We start from the raw sequence: 7,500 nt of genomic DNA on the forward strand, positions 1-7,500 counted from the left end.
ATTTTTAAACGACATGGTTATAAGAAATAACTTTTTTCATTTTGACAACTTTATAATTTTACTTGGAGTGAAGTAAGTTAACGCTCTGTTAAAAAAAAAATGAGTGAAAAAGTAATAATATTATATCCTTTTACACACGAAATATCAAACGCCGTAGCGCGTACCACATAGAGAGTCATTCTGTCTTCGACTTGGACTCGTGGCAATGCTGTGCTATACTATAAGCGAAGTATACTTGGGTATGGGAAGCGAAGCCATTGCCCGACCTAGTATAAAACACCTGCATCAAGAGTCCCGCGTACTTGTACCTGTAGGTCCACTTCGACCGCCTGAACATAGAATATATTGCCCGTTCCATGATTACATTGTCAACCTTTATATGAATAAATATTGAATAATAAATTAATTATATATAAAAGGGAATTTATCATAATTGTGTGCATTCAATTATATACAAATATATATTTTTTTTTAATTAAAAATCCTGTGATGCTATTTTTGCATACCAACAAAAATAGCATCAACATTTAAGTCATCATTAAAAATTAATAATATCGGTTACTTGATAATTTATACATCAGTTATACAGGTTTTATTTTAATTTTGTACATTTAAATATATGAATATATATTTTTTTCAATTAAAAATTCTGTGATGCTATTTTTGCATACCAACAAAAATAGCATCAACGTTTCAAGTCATCATTAAAAATTAATAATATCGGTTACTTGATAAATTATAAATTAGTTACATAGAATTTATTGTTATTTTAGGCATTCAATTATATATGAATATATATTTTTTTCAATGAAAAATTCTGTGATGCTATTTTTGCATACCAACAAAAATAGCATCAACGTTCCAAGACATCATTGAAAATTAATAATATCGGTTACTTGATAAAATATAAATTAGTTGTATAGAATTTAGTTTAATTTTATGCATTCAATTATATCTGAATATATATTTTTTTCAATTAAAAATTCTGTGATGCTATTTTTGCATACCAACAAAAATAGCATCAACGTTCCAAGACATCATTGAAAATTAATAATATCGGTTACTTGATAAACTATAAAATAGTTGTATAGAATTTAGTTTAATTTTATGGATTCAATTATATATGAATATATATTTTTTTTAATTAAAAATTCTGTGATGCTATTTTTGCATACCAACAAAAATAGGATCAACGTTCCAAGACACCATTGAAAAGTAATAATATCGGTTACTTGATAAAATATAAATTAGTTGTATAGAATTTAGTTTAATTTTATGCATTCAATTATATATGAATATAATTTTTTTCAATTAAAAATCCTGTGATGCTATTTTTGCATACCAACAAAAATAGCATCAACATTTAAGTCATCTTTAAAAATTAATAATATCGGTTACTTGATAATTTATACATCAGTTATACAGGTTTTATTTTAATTTTGTACATTTAAATATATGAATATATATTTTTTTCAATTAAAAATTCTGTGATGCTATTTTTGCATACCAACAAAAATAGGATCAACGTTCCAAGACATCATTGAAAATTAATAATATCGGTTACTTGATAAATTATAAATTAGTTACATAGAATTTATTTTTATTTTAGGCATTCAATTATATATGAATATATATTTTTTTCAATGAAAAATTCTGTGATGCTATTTTTGCATACCAACAAAAATAGCATCAACGTTCCAAGACATCATTGAAAATTAATAATATCGGTTACTTGATAAAATATAAATTAGTTGTATAGAATTTAGTTTAATTTTATGCATTCAATTATATCTGAATATATATTTTTTTCAATTAAAAATTCTGTGATGCTATTTTTGCATACCAACAAAAATAGCATCAACGTTCCAAGACATCATTGAAAATTAATAATATCGGTTACTTGATAAACTATAAAATAGTTGTATAGAATTTAGTTTAATTTTATGGATTCAATTATATATGAATATATATTTTTTTTAATTAAAAATTCTGTGATGCTATTTTTGCATACCAACAAAAATAGGATCAACGTTCCAAGACACCATTGAAAATTAATAATGTCGGTTACTTGATAAAATATAAATTAGTTGTATAGAATTTAGTTTAATTTTATGCATTCAATTATATATGAATATAATTTTTTTCAATTAAAAATTCTGTGATGCTATTTTTGCATACCAACAAAAATAGCATCAACGTTCCAAGACATCATTGAAAATTAATAATATTGGTTACTTGATAAAATATAAATTAGTTGTATAGAATTTAGTTTAATTTTATGCATTCAATTATATCTGAATATATATTTTTTTCAATTAAAAATTCTGTGATGCTATTTTTGCATACCAACAAAAATAGCATCAACGTTCCAAGACATCATTGAAAATTAATAATATCGGTTACTTGATAAACTATAAAATAGTTGTATAGAATTTAGTTTAATTTTATGGATTCAATTATATATGAATATATATTTTTTTTAATTAAAAATTCTGTGATGCTATTTTTGCATACCAACAAAAATAGGATCAACGTTCCAAGACACCATTGAAAATTAATAATGTCGGTTACTTGATAAAATATAAATTAGTTGTATAGAATTTAGTTTAATTTTATGCATTCAATTATATATGAATATAATTTTTTTCAATTAAAAATTCTGTGATGCTATTTTTGCATACCAACAAAAATAGCATCAACGTTCCAAGACATCATTGAAAATTAATAATATCGGTTACTTGATAAACTATAAAATAGTTGTATGGAATCTAGTTTAATTTTATGCATTCAATTATATATGAATATGTATTTTTTTTAATTAAAAATTCTGTGATGCTATTTTTGCATACCAACAAAAATAGGATCAACGTTTCAAGTCATCAATAAAAATTAATAATATCGGTTACTTGGTAAATTATAAATTAGTTATATAGAATTTAGTTTAATTTTATGCATTCAATTATATATGAATATATATTTTTTACAATTAAAAATTCTGTGATGCTATTTTTGCATACCGACAAAAATAGCATCAAGCAAAAATATCACTTATTTTTCCAATTTTCGACTTGTAGAACGATCAAGTATACTATTCTTTGGATTCTAAGATTTTTTTCAAGTGATTATTTTCAAAGTTGGGAAAAATGAAAAATTATTCTAAGTCCCCATTCGTAGTTCTTTTTGATTCGTATTGCTTCGGCGCAAAGTAGGTAGGGACACTTATGGATTTCTCAATTTTTGGATAGGGACAGCCGGATAGCCGTCATTCAGCATAAAAGCTATTGTTATATGCATAGTTTGATGTGAGGAATGGGAATTGATTGAAATTTTCACCCGCCACTTGCCGGCTGGCCTGATTTTAAGGTTTGAGAATCTTGACAACGATTTTGCATACCGACAAAAATAGCATCAAGCAAAAATATCACTTATTTTTCCAATTTTCGACTTGTAGAACGATCAAGTATACTATTCTTTGGATTCTAAGATTTTTTTCAAGTGATTATTTTCAAAGTTGGGAAAAATGAAAAATTATTCTAAGTCCCCATTCGTAGTTCTTTTTGATTCGTATTGCTTCGGCGCAAAGTAGGTAGGGACACTTATGGATTTCTCAATTTTTGGATAGGGACAGCCGGATAGCCGTCATTCAGCATAAAAGCTATTGTTATATGCATAGTTTGATGTGAGGAATGGGAATTGATTGAAATTTTCACCCGCCAATTGCCGGCTGGCCTGATTTTAAGGTTTGAGAATCTTGACAACGATTTTGCATACCGACAAAAATAGCATCAAGCAAAAATATCACTTATTTTTCCAATTTTCGACTTGTAGAACGATCAAGTATACTATTCTTTGGATTCTAAGATTTTTTTCAAGTGATTATTTTCAAAGTTGGGAAAAATGAAAAATTATTCTAAGTCCCCATTCGTAGTTCTTTTTGATTCGTATTGCTTCGGCGCAAAGTAGGTAGGGACACTTATGGATTTCTCAATTTTTGGATAGGGACAGCCGGATAGCCGTCATTCAGCATAAAAGCTATTGTTATATGCATAGTTTGATGTGAGGAATGGGAATTGATTGAAATTTTCACCCGCCAATTGCCGGCTGGCCTGATTTTAAGGTTTGAGAATCTTGACAACGATTTTGCATACCGACAAAAATAGCATCAAGCAAAAATATCACTTATTTTTCCAATTTTCGACTTGTAGAACGATCAAGTATACTATTCTTTGGATTCTAAGATTTTTTTCAAGTGATTATTTTCAAAGTTGGGAAAAATGAAAAATTATTCTAAGTCCCCATTCGTAGTTCTTTTTGATTCGTATTGCTTCGGCGCAAAGTAGGTAGGGACACTTATGGATTTCTCAATTTTTGGATAGGGACAGCCGGATAGCCGTCATTCAGCATAAAAGCTATTGTTATATGCATAGTTTGATGTGAGGAATGGGAATTGATTGAAATTTTCACCCGCCAATTGCCGGCTGGCCTGATTTTAAGGTTTGAGAATCTTGACAACGATTTTGCATACCGACAAAAATAGCATCAAGCAAAAATATCACTTATTTTTCCAATTTTCGACTTGTAGAACGATCAAGTATACTATTCTTTGGATTCTAAGATTTTTTTCAAGTGATTATTTTCAAAGTTGGGAAAAATGAAAAATTATTCTAAGTCCCCATTCGTAGTTCTTTTTGATTCGTATTGCTTCGGCGCAAAGTAGGTAGGGACACTTATGGATTTCTCAATTTTTGGATAGGGACAGCCGGATAGCCGTCATTCAGCATAAAAGCTATTGTTATATGCATAGTTTGATGTGAGGAATGGGAATTGATTGAAATTTTCACCCGCCAATTGCCGGCTGGCCTGATTTTAAGGTTTGAGAATCTTGACAACGATTTTGCATACCGACAAAAATAGCATCAAGCAAAAATATCACTTATTTTTCCAATTTTCGACTTGTAGAACGATCAAGTATACTATTCTTTGGATTCTAAGATTTTTTTCAAGTGATTATTTTCAAAGTTGGGAAAAATGAAAAATTATTCTAAGTCCCCATTCGTAGTTCTTTTTGATTCGTATTGCTTCGGCGCAAAGTAGGTAGGGACACTTATGGATTTCTCAATTTTTGGATAGGGACAGCCGGATAGCCGTCATTCAGCATAAAAGCTATTGTTATATGCATAGTTTGATGTGAGGAATGGGAATTGATTGAAATTTTCACCCGCCAATTGCCGGCTGGCCTGATTTTAAGGTTTGAGAATCTTGACAACGATTTTGCATACCGACAAAAATAGCATCAAGCAAAAATATCACTTATTTTTCCAATTTTCGACTTGTAGAACGATCAAGTATACTATTCTTTGGATTCTAAGATTTTTTTCAAGTGATTATTTTCAAAGTTGGGAAAAATGAAAAATTATTCTAAGTCCCCATTCGTAGTTCTTTTTGATTCGTATTGCTTCGGCGCAAAGTAGGTAGGGACACTTATGGATTTCTCAATTTTTGGATAGGGACAGCCGGATAGCCGTCATTCAGCATAAAAGCTATTGTTATATGCATAGTTTGATGTGAGGAATGGGAATTGATTGAAATTTTCACCCGCCAATTGCCGGCTGGCCTGATTTTAAGGTTTGAGAATCTTGACAACGATTTTGCATACCGACAAAAATAGCATCAAGCAAAAATATCACTTATTTTTCCAATTTTCGACTTGTAGAACGATCAAGTATACTATTCTTTGGATTCTAAGATTTTTTTCAAGTGATTATTTTCAAAGTTGGGAAAAATGAAAAATTATTCTAAGTCCCCATTCGTAGTTCTTTTTGATTCGTATTGCTTCGGCGCAAAGTAGGTAGTGACACTTATGGATTTCTCAATTTTTGGATAGGGACAGCCGGATAGCCGTCATTCAGCATAAAAGCTATTGTTATATGCATAGTTTGATGTGAGGAATGGGAATTGATTGAAATTTTCACCCGCCAATTGCCGGCTGGCCTGATTTTAAGGTTTGAGAATCTTGACAACGATTTTGCATACCGACAAAAATAGCATCAAGCAAAAATATCACTTATTTTTCCAATTTTCGACTTGTAGAACGATCAAGTATACTATTCTTTGGATTCTAAGATTTTTTTCAAGTGATTATTTTCAAAGTTGGGAAAAATGAAAAATTATTCTAAGTCCCCATTCGTAGTTCTTTTTGATTCGTATTGCTTCGGCGCAAAGTAGGTAGGGACACTTATGGATTTCTCAATTTTTGGATAGGGACAGCCGGATAGCCGTCATTCAGCATAAAAGCTATTGTTATATGCATAGTTTGATGTGAGGAATGGGAATTGATTGAAATTTTCACCCGCCAATTGCCGGCTGGCCTGATTTTAAGGTTTGAGAATCTTGACAACGATTTTGCATACCGACAAAAATAGCATCAAGCAAAAATATCACTTATTTTTCCAATTTTCGACTTGTAGAACGATCAAGTATACTATTCTTTGGATTCTAAGATTTTTTTCAAGTGATTATTTTCAAAGTTGGGAAAAATGAAAAATTATTCTAAGTCCCCATTCGTAGTTCTTTTTGATTCGTATTGCTTCGGCGCAAAGTAGGTAGGGACACTTATGGATTTCTCAATTTTTGGATAGGGACAGCCGGATAGCCGTCATTCAGCATAAAAGCTATTGTTATATGCATAGTTTGATGTGAGGAATGGGAATTGATTGAAATTTTCACCCGCCAATTGCCGGCTGGCCTGATTTTAAGGTTTGAGAATCTTGACAACGATTTTGCATACCGACAAAAATAGCATCAAGCAAAAATATCACTTATTTTTCCAATTTTCGACTTGTAGAACGATCAAGTATACTATTCTTTGGATTCTAAGATTTTTTTCAAGTGATTATTTTCAAAGTTGGGAAAAATGAAAAATTATTCTAAGTCCCCATTCGTAGTTCTTTTTGATTCGTATTGCTTCGGCGCAAAGTAGGTAGGGACACTTATGGATTTCTCAATTTTTGGATAGGGACAGCCGGATAGCCGTCATTCAGCATAAAAGCTATTGTTATATGCATAGTTTGATGTGAGGAATGGGAATTGATTGAAATTTTCACCCGCCAATTGCCGGCTGGCCTGATTTTAAGGTTTGAGAATCTTGACAACGATTTTGCATACCGACAAAAATAGCATCAAGCAAAAATATCACTTATTTTTCCAATTTTCGACTTGTAGAACGATCAAGTATACTATTCTTTGGATTCTAAGATTTTTTTCAAGTGATTATTTTCAAAGTTGGGAAAAATGAAAAATTATTCTAAGTCCCCATTCGTAGTTCTTTTTGATTCGTATTGCTTCGGCGCAAAGTAGGTAGGGACACTTATGGATTTCTCAATTTTTGGATAGGGACAGCCGGATAGCCGTCATTCAGCATAAAAGCTATTGTTATATGCATAGTTTGATGTGAGGAATGGGAATTGATTGAAATTTTCACCCGCCAATTGCCGGCTGGCC

This window comes from Diachasmimorpha longicaudata, unplaced genomic scaffold (assembly GCF_034640455.1).
Source record: "Diachasmimorpha longicaudata isolate KC_UGA_2023 unplaced genomic scaffold, iyDiaLong2 ctg00000121.1, whole genome shotgun sequence".
NCBI lineage: Eukaryota > Metazoa > Arthropoda > Insecta > Hymenoptera > Braconidae > Diachasmimorpha > Diachasmimorpha longicaudata.